The 17773-nt window shown below is 43.5% G+C and overlaps 1 long non-coding RNA gene across 2 annotated transcripts; it reads left to right on the top strand.

Annotated features, from left to right (window-relative positions):
- Window positions 1-15: 15 nt before the first annotated feature.
- Window positions 16-16996, top strand: LOC147097092 (uncharacterized). 2 transcript variants are annotated; one of them, XR_015074483.1, is made up of 5 exons: window positions 16-176; window positions 726-835; window positions 12010-12059; window positions 14714-14855; window positions 16519-16996. It is a non-coding gene; the product is annotated as an uncharacterized LOC147097092 (long non-coding RNA). The 2 variants fall into 2 exon arrangements; XR_015074482.1 differs by lacking the exon at window positions 12010-12059 and having other exon boundaries at window positions 68-176.
- Window positions 16997-17773: the final 777 nt, after the last annotated feature.

Here is a 17773-nt window from a genome sequence, read left to right on the forward strand (position 1 = left end):
GCAGCGCACGTCGAGCGCTGCTCGCTATGGTTACGACGTTAATCAGACGTCCGACGTGCCGAATAACCCCCCCCCCCCAGATCGTCCACCTGATTGGTCGGCTCCACGCACGCCGCTCAAGCCAAGGCGCCCGAGCGGAAGGTCCCGCCCACCCCTCCTGCCGAAGCGTCAATCAGGTAAATCCCGCTATTACCTCCGAAGTTAACGAGTCAGGGAAAATGTTTCCAGCAAAGTAAATTCATTTACCACCCCCCTCCTCCCCCCACTCTTTCCAAATTCATTTTTAAATGATCGTCTGCCAGCCATTCCGCCCGACTTAACCGAGCGACGGCGTCCATTTTAGCCCCACTTCAGCCATAATCTAAGCTGACACTTCAGTGCAGCACTGAGGGAGCGCTGGGTTGCCAGAGGGGTCGTCTTTTAGATTGGGGGGGGGGAGCGATGTTGAAGATTCTGTCGTATTATTTGAAGATCTGGGAGTTTTCTCTCACCCAGCGCCACCAACATTGATTGCTGATCTGTTTAGCATCTCTTTGCTGGTTGTGGCACCTTGCTGTGCTCAAAATGGCTGCTGTGGTCACCTCCATAATAATTATTAATGGTCGTTGTATTTCAATGATTGTATGAGGTGTGATCAGATATTATGTAAATGTAAATCTTTTTTATTTTTATCATAAAGTTGCTTCTGTCATGTACAAATTTATGGATTTGTTTGTGTCTTTAAGACTGCACAACTGTGGAGATCTTCAAGCCCTGCTGATTGACAGTACCACGTGTTATGCAGACCAGTCAGTTGGTTAACAGGAACTGATCAAATGAGAGCACCATAAAACAGGTGGTTAGGGACTGATCAAATCAAAGTAGGATTATAAAAAACAAAGTGGCCACTTTCCCCATCCTGCTCCCACCCAACTCTTCTCCATCCATGATAATACCCTTTTTCCGAGTGGCAGGCAGTGACTAGTGGGGTACTGCAGGGATCGGTCCTTGGGTTCCAGCTATTAACAATATATATTAATGATCTAGACAAGGGAACTAGATGTAATATCTCCAAATTTGCAGACGACACAAAGCTGGATGGGCGTGTGCTGTGAGGAGGATGCCGAGAAACTACAGGATGATTTGGACAGGTTGGGTGATTGGGCAAAAGCTTAGCAGATGCAATATAACGTGGATAAATGCGAGGTTATCCACTTTGGTAGCAAAAACAGGAAGGCAGATTATTATCTGAATGGCAATAGATTGGGAGAAGGGGAAGTGCAACGAGACCTGGGTGTCCTTGTGCACCAGTCGCTGAAGGTAAGCATGCAGGTGCAGCAGGCGGCTAAGAAGGCAAATGGTATGTTGGCCTTTGTAGCGAGAGGGTTTGAGTACAAGAACAAGGATGTCTTGCTGCAGTTATACAGGGCCTTGGTGAGACCACACCTGGAGTATTGTGTGCAGTTTTGGTCGCCTTATCTGAGGAAGGATGTTCTTGCCATGGAGGGAGTGCAGCGAAGATTCACCAGACTGATACCTGGGATGGCAGGAATGACGTATGAAGAGAGATTGGGTCGATTGGGCTTATACTCGCTGGAGTTTAGAAGAATGAGAGGGGATCTCATTGAAACTTATAAAATTCTAACAGGACTAGACAGACTAGATGCAGGAAGGATGTTCCCGATGGCGGGGGAGTCCAGAACCAGGGGTCACAGTCTAAAGATAAGGGGTAAGCCATTTAAGACAGAGATGAGGAGGAATTTCTTCACCCAGAGAGTGGTGAACCTGTGGAATTCTCTACCACACAAGGCAATTGCGGCCAATTCATTAAATATATTCAAGAAGGAGTTAGATATATTTCTTAAGGATAAGGGGATCAAGGGATATGGGGAGAAAGCAGGGACAGGGTACTGAATTTGGATGACCAGCCATGATCTCATTGAATGGCGGAGCAGGCTCGAGGGGCCGAATGGCCTACTCCTGCTCCTATATTCTATGTTTCCAAGGGAACCCATCTGGCAAATGGTGCAAATTATACCAGAATAGCTGTAGACATCCATACAAGTGGAGCTTATGCGAGACATCAACTAAGTGGGGGCACACACACAACCCTTCTAAAATATTCACACAAGGGGAAGTTTTGCTGGGGTTTCTCTGCAAGCAAATAATATTTTACAATAAAAAGTCAACATCTAAGGAAGTGACTGGAAAGGCGGCCCAGTATATCTAGATGTTCCGCTGCACTGTACAACAGAGCAGAAAGAAAGACTTGCATTTCTATGCGCCTTTCACGACCACCGGACATCTCAAAGCGCTTTACAGCCAATGAAGTACTTTTGAAGTGGAGTCACTGTTGTAATGTGGGAACACATTAGGACACATATCCACATGCAGGGATTCTCTGCAAGACTATTTCCTAATCTCAGATGAATTTGCCCGGTAAACATAAAACAATTTCTCACAGCGGGGGGGGGGAAAGGGAGTCAAAGTTAACTTGGACAGCTATCCTGAAGGCTGTTTATAGGAGATTATCGGAAGAAACAAGACAGCCAGACAGTTGTCCGAACTTTCAGTGACAAAGTCAAATGAGGGACCAGGGTGCGATCAAAGAAAATGTGAACAAATTATGACTCTATTTTCACAGGATAATCCTAATTCCAGAATAAAGCAGAGGAAATATCCTGGTTCCTTCCCCTTCCCACCCACCTTTTCTAATCTCCCATAGCGCAGAGCATACTTGGTTAAGAGTGCAGCCAGGAAACCTGCCGCCAGGCATGAATATTTCATAGAATCATGGAAATTTACAGCACAGAAGGAGGCCATTTGGCCCATCTTATCCGTGCCGGCCGACAAAGAGCTATCCACCCTAATCCCACTTTCCAGCACTTGGTCCGTAGCCCTGTAGGTTACGGCACTTCAAGTGCATATCCAAGTACTTTTTAAATGTGATGAGGGTCTCTGCCTCTGCCAGCCTTTTAAGGCAGTAGGTTCCAGACCCCCACCACCCTCTGGGTGAAACAATTTCTCCTCAAATCCCCTCTAAACCTCCGACCAATTACTTTAAATCTATGCACCCTGGTTATTGACCCTTCTGCTAAGGGAAATAGGTCCTTCCTATCCACTCTATCTAGGCCCCTCATAATTTTATACACATCAATTAGGTCTCCCCTCAGCCTCTTCTGTTCCAAAGAAAACAACCCCAGCCTATCCAATCTTTCCTCATAGCTAAAATTCCCAAGCCCAGGCAACATCCTCGTAAATCTCCGCTCTAGTGCAATCACATCCTTCCTGTAATGTGGTGACCAGAACTGCACGCAGTATTCTAGCTGTGGCCTAACTAGTGTTTTATACAGTTCAAGCATAACCTCCCTGCTCTTATATTCTATGCCTCGGCTAATAAAGACAAGTAGCCTGTATGCCTTCTTAACCACCTTATCTACCTATTCTGCTACCTTCAGGGATCTGTGGACAAGCACGCCAAGGTCCCTCTGATCTTCTGCACTTCTCAGTGTCCTACCATTTAATGTGTATTCCCTTGCCTTGTTAGCCCTCCCCAAATGCATTACCTCACACTTCTCTAGATTGAATTCCATTTGCCACTGTTCTGCCCACCTGACCAGTCCATTGGTATCTTCCTGCAGTCTGCAGCTTTCTTCTTCACTATCAACCACACAGCCAATTTTTGTATCATCTGCAAACTTCTTAATCATACTTCCTACATTCAAGTCCAAATCATTGATATATACCACAAAAAGCAAAGGACCCAGTGCTGAGCCCTGCGGAACCCCACTGGAAACAGCCTTCCAGTCACAAAAACACCCTTCGACCATTACCCTTTGTTTCCTGCCTCTGAGCCAATTTTGAATCCAACTTGCCACTTTGCCTTGGATCCCATGGGCTTTTACATTCGTGACCAGTCTGCCATGCGAGACCTTATCAAAAGCCTTGCTAAAATCCATATAGACTACATCAAATGCACTACCCTCATCGACCCTCCTTGTTACCTCCTCAAAAAATTCAATCAAGTTAGTCAGACACGACCTTCCCTTAACAGATCCATGCTGACTGTCCCTGATTAATCCGTGTCTTTCTAAATGAAGATTTATCCTGTCCCTCAGAATTTTTTCCAATAATTTTCCCACCACCGAGGTTAGGCTGACTGGCCTGTAATTTCTCGGTCTATCCCTTTCTCCCTTTTTAAACAACGGTACCACGTTAGCAGTCCTCCAGTCCTCTAGCACCACACCTGTAGCCAGAGAGGATTGGAAAATGATGGCCAAAGCCTCTGCTATTTCCTCTCTTACTTCTCTTAACAGTCTGGGATACATTTCATCCAGGCCCGGGGATTTATCCACTTTCAAAGATGCTAAACCCCTTAATATTTCCTCTTTCACTATGTTCATTTCATCTAATATTTCACACTCCTCCTCACTGATTGCAATGTCAGCATCGTCCCTCTCTTTTGTGAAAACATACACAAAGTAGTCAGTAAGAACCATACCCATGTCTTCCGCCTCCACACACAGGTTACCTTTATGGTCCCTAATAGGCCCTACTCTTACTTTAGTTATCCTCTTGCTCTTAATGTATTTATAAAACATCTTTGGGTTTTCCTTGATTTTACTTGCCAATATTTTTTCATGCCCTCTCTTTGCTTTCCTAATTTCCTTTTTAATTTCATCCCTGCACTTTCTATACTCCTCTAGGGTTTCTGCAGTATTGAGCCCTCGGTATCTGTCATAAGCTTCCCTTTTTTTCTTTATCCTATCCTGTATGCCCCTTGACATCCAGGGGCATACAGGGACTACATGCTTTCGGGTCCGGGATGCATTTTGTCGCCCGGATACGACTTCTGTGCGCTCCCACAGTGTGTCTAATTAATGTCAAAGGCTCTTTGACCGCCCTCTGGACATTGGGAGAGGAGTGTGTCAGGGATGCCCTATGTCTGGTCAATTACATGCAATCTGCGTGGAGCCATTCCTATGCCTCTTCCGCAAGAGGGAGCTGTGGATGGAAGTCGTGACAGGGTTACTCAGAGTGCATTCCTACAGAGGTCGAGCGCTGGTCATAAACCAACTGCTGGCCGCTATGTTATGGCTACTTTGATCCCTCCCCCTGAATTTGTCGCGATGATCCAAAGGAAGCTCATTGACTTCTTCTGTGACAAAAGGAAGCACTGGGTCTCTGCTGCGAATCTATGCCTCCCGCTTAGGTCAGGTGCTGGTGCGCATCCGCACCCAGGTTACGACTTTCCGCCTTCAGACCCTGCAGAGATACTTATAGGTAGAGGATCCTCCCAAATGGTGGACGCTGGTGACATTTTTCTTCTGCCAGGTGCATGGCCTGAACTATGACAGGCAGCTCCTTTTCATACATAGAAGACAGGCTGCTCCTGCAAGGACAAATATATTCCATCAGGACCTGATTTAGAACATAGATGCCTCAGCAGCAGCTCTCCCCCATCAGAGGTGTCGGCCATCCTGTCGGAACCGCTACTCCTCAATCCATGCCTCTGTGTTAGTCGGCTTTGGCAACACATGGCTGACGGAGCGGAGGGCCCCGGCTGTGAAGGTAACCAAAATCAGGGACGGTCTGGAGCGCAGATATCCCGGCACTATGCCCAGCCTGCGGCTAAAGCCATCCAGGCGCTGAAAGTTGCACTCTACCCTGGTTGTGGAGGCTCAAGCACGTGAAACGATTCCATCCGATCTTGCCCCCTTTCAGACGGGATTTTTCTTTGGCACGAGGCCCCAAAACCTCCATCGGAGGTTTCCGCCTCAACTTGAGCCACCTCTCAGAAATTCCCTGCGTGCCATTCCATTCAGCATGGCGAGATTTCCTATACAGGTTGCTCCTGCGCACTCCCCACTTCCTTGTTCTCGTCTTCTGTCCAGACACACCTTGGTGCACCATTTTTCTGTTCACACTAGAAAGCTTTGTATTCGGAGATCCTTCTCTGGACCAGAGTTTTGCATGGAGCAGTGGCGTCCAACCTACTATTTGAGCCGATTCACTGATACCCAGGCCGTGTGTCATTTCTGTGACATGAAAGAAACTGTATTCGACATATACATGGAGTGCGAGAGTTTGCAGCCCAGATTTTGCTATTTCAAGGGGCTGCTCCTCAACTTTTGGCTCCATTTCAGTCCCACACCCCTGATCTACGACCACCTGGTACGTGGTGGGGGGGGGAAGCAAGTGAGAGGACCTTCTTGTGGGTCTGCTCCTGGGTCTGGCCAAAACAGCCATCCACAGGTCCAGGATGCGTGGGATCTGCGGGGAGGGTCGCTCTGGCTGCATGCCTCTCTGCCACTGTGTTATCCGCACCTGGGTGGCCCTGGAGAGGGACCATGCAGTGTCCACTAGTACGCTCGAGGCCTTCCACGATGGGAGATGCACTAGTATCTGGATACTTCAGTCTTGCATCTACTGTGTGTACACCCACAGTTCTGCATCACCAATCATCAGTTACATTTTAAATGCATATACAGCACCGTCCTGATTGCTTAAATAACCACTATTTGTTCAGTGAACGATGCTGATTTGTTCAACTATCCAGACAGGAAAAGCTACCGCTATCAACGAGGAACAGTGACTCGCCTGTGACCAAGCAAATTGTGTTCAAAGCTACCAATCTGTAACCAGCAACGCCACAACACAATCGCATTACTCAAAGCAATTAAAAAAAAATTATTTTAGCACGATGTGGTTTCCTCAGTCAGCCAATTATAGGTACCTAAAAGATAACATAGCAAACTCATAAACATTTCAATAATTCACAAAAAAATTGAAACTTTTATATGTGAGGCTGTGAAATAATAACGTTTTATTTTATTGTTTGTATTGAACAATGCTGGAAGTAGCAACACACAAAGGTGGAGATCCCCAATGTGAGGTTCTTGCTGTCCATTGTTGTCCAATACATTAGCTACGAGCCCCATGTGGCTAATTGGGAATCCAGATATGGTTAATTGCATTTTTGATTAGAAATAAAAAATGAGTAATAGACACTGTCATTGGGCCCGTGATATGAATACTCGTATTCGCACAGCCTATGCATGTGAACTTTAACCTTTTTGTGCATTTGTTGGTAAAATGGTAAGATGAAACACAGAGTGTGTGTGTTTTTTGATTGTTGTGTGTGCTTTACTTCCTTGCTTACTGCTTATTGGTCATCTGCTATAATGGTGTGTAAAATGGGTGAAAATGCTGGGCCACAGCACCATGGTACAGGGGGCCATTCAAGTGGAGGGAGTAAAAAGAAATGTTGTAGTGGTAGGGGATAGTATCATTAGGGGGATAGATAGGGTTCTCTGCAGTCAAGAGCGGGAGTCCCGAAGGCTGTGTTGCCTGCCTGGTGCCAGGGTTAAGGACATCTCTTCTGGGCTGGAAAGAAACTTGGAGTGGGAGGGGGAGGATCCAGTTGTCGTGGTCCATGTTGGTACAAACGACGTAGATAGGACAAGGAAGACGGTTCTGTTAAAGGAGTATGAGCAGCTAGGGGTCAAATTAAAAAACAGAACCTCAAGGGTAATAATCTCTGGGTTATTACCTGAGCCACGAGCGAATTTGGCTAGGATAAATAAAATTAAAGAGTTAAATGCGTGGCTCAAAGACTGGTGTGGGAGAAATGGGTTTTGCTTCTTGGGACACTGGCACCAGTACTGGGACAGGAGGGAGCTGTTCTGTTGGAACGGACTCCACTTGGCCAGTGCTGGGACTAGAGTCCTGGTGAATCATATAACTAGGGCTGTAGAGAGGGCTTTGAACTAATTAGTGGGGGGGAGGTTTCTAGAGAGCAAATAATAGAAATGACAACAGAGAAGGTCATAGACTTAGGTAGCAGTGGGGGAATTAAAAAACAGAATGTGTCAGGAAGGGACAGAAGGTATGGAGTAAAAAGTAAAGTACTAAAAAGGGAAAAAACAGGAACTAAGTGTTACAAAACATATTTGAAAGTTCTTTATCTGAATGCACGTAGCATTCGTAACAAAATGAATGAGTTAACGGCACAAATAATTATGGGTATGATCTTGTGGCCATTACAGAAACATGGCTGCAGGGTGACCATGACTGGGAATTAAACATACCAGGTTATTTAACAATCAGGAAGGACAGGCAGGAAGGGAGAGGAGGTGGGGTGGCTATGTTAATAAAGGAAGGAATCACTATAATACAGAGAAATGATATTGGGTCAAAGGAGCAGGATAGTGAAACAGTTTGGGTGGAGATAAGGAATAATAAGGGGAAAAAAACACTAGTGGGTGTAGTCTATAGGCCTCCGAACAGTTGCAACTCTGTTGGACGGAGTATTAATCAGGAAATAGTTGAGGCTTGTCATAAGGGAACAGCTATAATTATGGGGGATTTTAATTATCATATTAACTGGACAAATCAAATTGGGCAGAGCAGCCTTGAGGAAGAGTTCATTGAGTGTATTAGGGATGGGTTTCTTGAGCAGTATGTAACTGAACCGACCAGGGGGCAAGCAACCTTAGATTTGGTCCTGTGTAATGAGACAGGATTAATTAAAAATGTCCTAGTAAAGGATCCCCTTGGAATGAGTGACCATAACATGGTTGAGTTCCATATTCAATTAGAGGGTGAGAAGGTTGGATCTCAAACAAGCGTGCTGAGCTTGAATAAAGGAGACTATGAAGGTATGAGAGCGGAATTAATTAGAGTGGACTGGGAAAATAGATTAAAGGGTAAGACGGTACATGACCAGTGGTGTACATTTAAGGAGTTATTTTACAACTTCCAAAAAAAATATATTCCACTGAGGAAAAAAGGGTGTAAAAGAAAAGATAGCCATCCGTGGCTAAGTAAAGTAATTAAGGATAGTATCCGACTAAAAACAAGGGCATATAAGGTAGCCAAATCTAGTGGGAGGATGGAAGATTGGGAAGTCTTTAAAAGACAGCAAAAAATAACTAAAAGATTGATTAAGAAAGGGAAGATAGATTATGAAAGTAAATTAGCAAAAAATATAAAAACAGACAGTAAAAGTTTCTATAGTTACATAAAAAGAAAAAGGGTGGCTAAAGTGAATGTTGGTCCCTTAGAGGATGAGACCGGGAAATTAATGGTGGGAAACATGGAGATGGCAAAAACACTGAACAATTATTTTGTATCAGTCTTTACAGTAGAGGACACTAAGAATATCCCAACACTGGACAAACAGGGGGCTCTAGGGGGGGAGGAACTAAATACGATTAAAATCACTAAGGAAGTGGTACTTGGTAAAATAATGGGACTCAAGGCGGATAAATCCCCTGGACCTGATGGCTTGCATCCTAGGGTCTTGAGGGAAGTAGCGGTAGGGATTGTGGATGCATTGGTAATAATTTTCCAAAACTCACTGGACTCAGTAAAGGTCCCGGCAGATTGGAAAACTGCTAATGTAACACCCTTATTTAAAAAGGGTAGTAGGCAGAAGGCTGGAAACTATAGACCTGTTAGCCTAACATCTGTGGTTGGTAAAATGTTAGAGTCCATTATTAAGGAGACAGTAACGGGACATTTGGATAAACATAATTTAATAGGACAAACTCAGCATGGTTTCATGAAGGGGAAGTCATGTTTGACAAATTTGCTTGAGTTTTTTGAGGAAGTAACATACAGGGTGGATAAAGGGGAACCAGTGGACGTAGTGTATTTAGACTTCCAAAAGGCATTTGACAAGGTGCCACACAAAAGATTATTGCTCAAGATAAAAAATCACGGGATTGGGGGTAATATTCTGGCGTGGGTGGAGGATTGGCTCTCTAACAGAAAGCAGAGAGTTGGGATAAATGGTTCGTTCTCAGATTGGCAACCAGTAACTAGTGGTGTTCCGCAGGGGTCAGTGCTGGGTCCCCAACTCTTTACAATCTATATTAACGATTTGGAGGAGGGGACCGAGTGTAACATATCAAAGTTTGCAGATGATACAAAGATGGGACGGAAAGTAGTGAGGAGGACATAAAAAACCTGCAAAGGGACATAGACAGGCTAAGTAAGTGGGCAGAGATTTGGCAGATGGAATACAATACTGGAAAGTGTGAGGTTATGCACTTTGGCAGGAAAAATCATAGAGCAAGTTATTATCTTAATGGCAAGAAACTGGAAAGTACTGTAGTACAAAGGGATCTGGGGGTCCTGGTGCACGAAACTCAAAAAGTTAGTATGCAGGTGGAGCAAGTGATTAAGAAGGCCAATGGAATGTTGGCTTTTATTGCTAGGGGGATGGAATATAAAAACAGGGAGGTATTGCTGCAGCTGTACAAGGTATTGGTGAGACCGCACCTGGAATACTGCGTACAGTTTTGGTGTCCATACTTAAGAAAAGACATACTTGCTCTCGAGTCAGTACAAAGAAGGTTCACTCGGTTAATCCCGGGGATGAGGGGGTGGTCATATGAGGAGAGGTTGAGTAGATTGGGACTCTACTCATTGGAGTTCAGAAGAATGAGAGGCGATCTTATTGAAACATATAAGATTGTGAAGGGGCTTGATCGGGTGGATGCGGTGAGGATGTTCCCAATGATGGGTGAAACTAGAACTAGGGGGCATAATCTTAAAATAAGGGGCTGCTCATTCAAAACTGAGATGAGGAGAAACTTCTTCACTCAGAGGGTGGTAGGTTTGTGGAATTTGCTGCCCCAGAAAGCTGTAGAAGCTACATCATTAAATAAATTTAAAACAGAAATAGATAGTTTCCTAGAAGTAAAGGGAATAAAGGGTTACGGGGAGCGGGCAGGAAATTGGACATGAGTCTGGGTTCGGAATGGTCATGGCCCTGTGGGTAGTGGAGCGGGCCCAGGGGCCGTGTAGCCTTGTTCTGCTCCTACTGTGTTCTAATTCTGTTAGATTTCAGGAGATGGTTTTATTCCTGTTCCTGGCTGGGGTGGAGATCGCCTTTACAGAAGGTAAGTACTGTAGAAAATATAGGGACAGAGTGATCTCCTGGAAGAATTTCGATCGCCTAGATGGGTCGGAGAGGAATTTCCCAGATTTTTTTCTCCCAAATTGGCCATTGGGTCTTTATCTGTTTTTTCGCCTCTCCCGGGACATCACATGGGTTCGGGTGGGATGCAGAGTGATAGAAGATTTGAGGTTAGGATCAGATCAGCCATGATCTTATTGAATGGTGGAGCGGGCTCGAGGGGCCGATTGGTCTACTCCTGCTCCTATTTCTTATGTTCTTATGGAAACACCAGTAGTATTGTATGGAAAGGGGAGCTGTTATTGTGGTCAGCTCGACTGATCAGAAGAACTGCTCCAGGTCAGCCGAGAAAAGCAAGTCCAGCCCCAACAGGGCACATCACTGCAACCGTATCTGGGCCGAGAGCAGGGGCGGTCTGGCACGTCTTGTGCGAGTCAACATTCTCAGCCAGCACGCTGATGAAGTCAAAGCGCTACGCGTAACTGCTGAACAAAAACCTAGGAGCTTCACTAAGCTGTGCTGTGTCTGATAAGTTCATGGCAGAATTCCAAGCTTTGGTGAAAGACTGCAAAGTTTCACACTGAATGGTGATAGATGTTAGTTGAGTAAATATACACCTAATATCTGTATTGAGTGCAAGAGGTTTTCTACTAAAATTAGTGCAAGTAGCTAAAATGGTGTCACTGTAGCCACACCTATGGCTCGTCAGCGATTTCTATTGGACAACACTGCTCCAGTGATGCAACACTGTGACCCCAATCCACAGCTCAAGGTCATGGCTGGGTAAAATCTACAAGTGGGCATGGAGGCCTGGCTTCAAAGCCTGTTTCAGGGCTTGAAAGTCAATGGTAGCAAGGTGTGGAGAAGAAAGCTATGTACTCAGTGGGCATCATACTTCAATATAGAAATTAAAATTCATAGTTTTTGAGAGTTTTAATAAAGCCTCACCCTTGCCTGAATTTTTTTTTAAAAAGATAGCAGGGTTGGGTAACAGTGGATGAGGGACTTGGGCTCAACATCTCACACACACTTTTTTAATGTGGAGGAAGCCTTATGCCAGATTCTTATTTTACAACGTTTAGAATTCATTATTTTTTTTGCAGGTGCATTATATTTCTTTAAAATGATTGTTCTACGCTTGGTAAAATCTTCTGTAAGTGTAGAATTTTTTTCAAGTTGTGATCCAACTTCACGGATTTTTAATAAAATGCACTTATCAGCTTTTCTCCCCAATACTGGTAATGTATAATACTTTGTGCGTTGCATGGTACAGCACTGCTGTCGCTCTAATGAGTAACATCACACAAGATTGACAAGGGTCACGTAATACCCAACCGCCCAATATTTCAGCATTTTCATTGGTCTGGTGTGCTTCATTGACGGGGCTCTAAGCCATTGAGGGGCGAGATGAAACGCCTATCCACCATCTGCGCGTACTGATTTCAAATGGAATGGATCACACTGAAGATAGGGAGGGTGGCTACCATTACAATCCCCTTTTTCGACAGCTAAAAGATTTCCAGCACGATTTAAACTCTCAAATGTCGCGTAGGACATGGGATTTTTTTATTTTTTATTTTTTTAAAAATAGCTCAAAACTGCTCAGAACATTGTCAATCCGTCTGGGTCTTTTAATGCCACATTGTACTATTCCAGCTAATCACATTGCAAACAAGTGTGGAAATTCACAGAACCTATCACAGGATGCTGTGCCGCACCAAAGCACTTGCCCTACCTATTATTGAGGTCAGTGAGATTTTAAAATACTATTACTGCTACAACTCAATTTAACAGCAGAGACCCCAGCTGTAAAACACAAATCTAACTAGCAAGACTTGTGGACAAAGATTTATTTATATACTGAATTCATCTTCAAAAAAAATAATCCGTCTCCGCCACACCCGACACTGCGTGACAGCCCATGCGCAACACGATGGAGATTTATCTATTAAAAAATAGCTGCAGGTTCATGTCCAAGCTCGCTGATCGTTTCAGTGGCAAGGCTTGCTTTTTATTAAGTGCATGATTGAAATCAGGTTAGTTCTATAAAATATGCGCAAGAAAGATTGTCTGCTGTTCCTGTTCAAGCACCCATTGTGTTGTAGTCTGGATATTGTTCCATGAATTAAATTTTAGCCATTTAGCTTCTGACTCGAACAGGCTGATTTTCCAAATGCGTGGTGGCAGCACTGAACCTCGCCTGGCAGTTGCAGGATTAAAAAATCACGTGCGCTGCCCATCATTTTCCATCCATCCATTCATTTTAATGGATGGGAAATAAAATGGGTAGTATCCTTGATTTCCCAAAACACACGACCACCCGTCGTCACTCCAGTGCAAATGCGTCGAACTATCGTGGCCTTCAGCAACATTCAAATTAAATGCTGGTCCAAATTTCACTAAAATTTGGACCACAAGTGTCATGAAGGTTGTAGGACTAGAACATAGTGTTGCAAGAGTACTTGAAATATTTATAACCTTCAATACTAGTCAAAGGACAGAGGGGGAAAAAAGACAGTAAGTGTAATGTGTCAGATTTGTTTCAAAAGCAAAAAGTGGTAACCTGGAAAATTCCAGCCCCCCCATTAGAATTCTGCAACATTGGACAAAAAAGGGAAACAACAAAATTAGACTAACATCTGACAAGTAAAATACAAAAATTGAAGATTAAGAGCATTAGAGAAGAGTGTGCAATTAGTGAGATGAGAAGAACAAATTACAGGGAGTCTTGTTTTAAATGTCTATAAGCAACAGTGCATGAGTTCAGCTGTTCAGAATGCAGGAGAATAGCTGAAGGGGTTATTTATCTTGATGCATGACCAGCCTATGCCCTCGAAGGAGTGTTCAAATCTGCTGGTGCCAGCTGTTGTACCCTGGTAAATTTTCTTACACTTAACCTTGTAAAGTATCGTACCACTGCTGTAGGCCACACAGAAGTCAAAACTGTGGCGCTTAAACAAAGTTTTAGGGTAGGTGTCCAATGTGATAACGCAATGAACATGAAGTGGTGTGAGGATATACGAGATTCCCATTTTCAGCTGCATTCTTGTGGCAGTGATGTGCGGCGACTAATGCCTCCCCATGGGCTAGGAATATTCAGAGAAATTCAGATTTATCCAGGGGACATCCTGCCTAGCTGCTGTTTGAGTGCTATTGGGAGAGGCCCTCAGCTGCAAAGGGAACTTGGCATAGTAAATCAAAAATGAGGGAAGACACATGTGTACTCAAAATCCTTTTGAATGCAATTTTAGACTTTATTTTTACAATCCAGTGTACAGAAATTAAAACATCTCCTTTCTCTTCTCCCCTCCCCCCACCACCTGAATGGGCTGTTAGGGTGCAACTCCCCTCCACTATCTCACCCAAGTAGCCAATCTTTATGTGCACGATTAACAAGTGTCTGGGGACATCACAGTTCAGCTCGATACTGTCCTCATCAGATGTCCATACATACGTCTTTTCCAGCAGAAGTCTCTAGATAGTAATCAGAAGTCAAAACCCTGGTTCAGACATTGAGGGCATTGGTAGTAGCTTAACCTCAACCCAAGTTGATATCAATTAATCCAGCACGGACGTGACAATTCTTCATATTCACATTCTACCATTACTAAATCCAGTGAAAACTAGATGAATAGGAAACTACTTTTATGCTGATAAGATTTGATATTTTCACTTTCCCCATACTATTTTAAATGAAAATTATGGTCGGTCTTTGTGCAAAGCAATGACATGTTGCATCTTCATTTTGTGGTTTTATCAAAACCTTTCAAAGCATTTGAATTAAAACAAATCTTTTCCTCCCAATAGTAACACTCAGTTCTGTAAAGGAGGGAACTGATGCAGCAGACTCAAGTCTCACTCCACTCGATTTCAAACCTGAGCTTGGTAAAGGAGGAGGATTCAGTGGAGGTGGGAGTATTTCCTACTGTCAAGTTCTGGAAAAAGTTAGGTGAGAGATGCCCAGGCAGTCATTGGCACCTCCTGGTGACCAATTAAAGAGGGAGCAGTGGCCTGGGAGCATAGAAACATGAGGCGGCCATTCAGCCCCTCGAGCCTGCTCCATTTAGTTAATCATGGCTGATCTGTACCACATCTCCATTTACTCGCCTTTGTTCCATGTCCCTTGATACCCAACAAAAAATCCATCTATCAATCCAAGTCTTGAAAATTTAAATTGATCCAGCTTTGAGAGAATTCCAGATTTCCACTATGCTTGAGAAAGTGCTTCCCAATTTAACTCCTAAATGGTCTAGCCCTAATTTTAAGATTAGCCTCCTTGTTCTGGATCTCTCACCAGAGGTTCTCTGCATCTTTCCTGTTGAATCCCTTAATCAACACCTCAATGGCATCATCCCACAACTTTCTAGAATACAAGCCAAGTTTATGAAACCTGTAATTTAACCATTTAAGCCCTGGTATCCTGCCCAAAACTATACGTAGTACTCCAGACGGGGTCTGACCAAGGCTCTGTACAACTAAAGTATCACTTCCCCACTTTTGAATTCCAATCCCTGTGAGAAAAAGGCCAACATTCCATTAGCCCCATTGATTTCTTTGTACCTGTGCACTAGCTTTTTTTTTATAAAGCAATTTGTGTACATGGACACCTTAATCCCTTTGCTCTTTCACAGCTCCTAATCTCTCACCATTAAGAAAATCTTCAAATTTGTCTCAGACCTCACTTTCCCACATCAAACTACATTTGCCAGTTTTGCCCACTTAGTCTGTTTATGTCCCTTTGTAATTTCCTCCTCCCATCCACACAGCTTACTGTGCCCCCTAACATGGTGTCATCTGCAAATGGATATACAATTCTCTATTTGGTCATCCAAGTCATTAACATACATGGTAAAAAGTGATGGCGCCAGTAGATTGCCAGAGAACACCACTCGTCAAATTCCACCAGAGAATGAACCCATTATCCCGATTGTCCCTACCTCCCAATTAACAATCCATATCATAAAGGTTACCACTAATTCCATGTGCTCTCAATTTTGCTAACCTCTTGTGCGGAATCATATCAAATGACTTCTGGAAGTCCACATAGACAACTAGATTAGGCAGACACAACCTACCCCTTACAAATTCATGCCAACTCACTTTGATCAACTTGTCCAAGTGCACAGCCATTATGTCTCTGATGTTAGGTCTGTAGTTGCCTGGTTTCTCTCTCCCTCCTTAAGTGACACCTGCAAATTTCCAATTCATAGGCCCAGTTCTTGAAGCTAGAGCACGTTGGAAAATGACTAATGCATCTGTAATCTCTATTACCCTATGGTGGAGATCATCAGGTCCTGGATATTTGCCTGTCTTAAGTCCCATTCTTTTCTCCACTTATAAATATACCAAGTTCCTCACCTTGACTTTTCAGGTTCCCTTGTACAGCTGGTATTTCATCATCTTCCTCTACTGTGAAAACGGGTACAAGTATTCATTCAAGTCTGCCATTTTCTCATTATCCATTATAGTCTTGCCCACATCTATCTTTCATTGAGCCACATTCTCCTTTACCACTGTTTCTCTTAGTATATTTATAAAAACTTTTGCTGTTAGCTTAGATATTCCCATATTTGTACCTCATTACATTTTTTGTATCTGTTGCTTTTTTATAGATCTCCCAGTCTACTGGATTTCCACTTTTCCTTGTAACCCATCCTCCGGTCTTCAGGCGTCAAGAGCAACAAAAAGGAGATAAAATCTAAATAAAAAAAGGAATGGAAACCTACTCAAATACCCACATAAAAAGAATAAATTGTGGAGGGATGTGCCTGGCATTGGACCTATCTTGCTCAAGAAGCCAAGCCAGGATTAATATATAGCAGCTTTTTAAATGGTTTCCAGTTGCCAAAGTCTACACTAACAATGTAACAAACAGGCTCCCAATGAGATTGTGAAAATGTATTCTTTGGAATTCATGAATTAAATTAATGTTTTATCTCTAATTTACTAATTGGATATTACTAATAGAATAACCCAGTATTGCAAACCTGTCTAACTTTTATTTGTAGAAAACCCAATCTTTAAGGGCCTGTGTGTGTGCGCAATAGGTTTCATGACCCAAAAAAAAAAAAAAAAAAAAAAAATCACAAATCTAGTCTGCAGTTGCCATAAGACTTTGATCTAAATGTTCCAAATTGACACTGGTCCAAGTTGTCAGAAATGCTTTAGGAATGAATCATTGCCAATAGTGTCAGAATATTTCCAACTCTGGATTGGCCCCTCTTGTTCCTCCCAGGTCCAATAGCTGCCATACATCTGACTGATGCAGAGGTGCAATTTGCAGAGCCACATAACAATTTAGTTCAGATGATTCAACCATTTTTTTGGGGAGGTAGAGGGGGAATACATCACACCAGAGCCCAATTCAGTCTTCACCTGACAGCATTTCATACACAAGCACTTTTTTCCTGCAGGGATCAAAACAGATTAGAAATCAGCTAACTCCGTGCAGTCACAGGCTCAAACCCAGACCCTTCCTTTCTATAGTTCAGTCCCACAGCCAGGAGTACATTTATATACTGCGCCCTTCAGAACACTGCTTTTTTCTTAAATGCCATTCTGGTTTTGCTCAAGTGGAACATTTGTAACCATAATTAACCACCCCTTTTACCTCTCGCTGTGCATCCCAGCTAGGTCTAGACAGTTCACCTTGATCTTTGCAAAGTCCATCTCTTCATTTCAATCCCAAGTTAGTCCAAGTCTGGCAGCTTTCTTTTAGATAATTGTTCCTGTGCCAATTTTGGTAATATTTAGTCCCTCCATTCAACACATACCCCAGCCCTCGGCCTCGTTCCTACTAGTCATAAATTCTTCAATTTTTGAATGGGCAGCTTAAAAAAAATTAAGGCAACTTTCCATGAAATTGAC

Source organism: Somniosus microcephalus, chromosome 33 (genome assembly GCF_052327205.1).
Source record: "Somniosus microcephalus isolate GS21.2 chromosome 33, FLI_Smic_1.0, whole genome shotgun sequence".
In the NCBI taxonomy this organism is placed as follows: domain Eukaryota; kingdom Metazoa; phylum Chordata; class Chondrichthyes; order Squaliformes; family Somniosidae; genus Somniosus; species Somniosus microcephalus.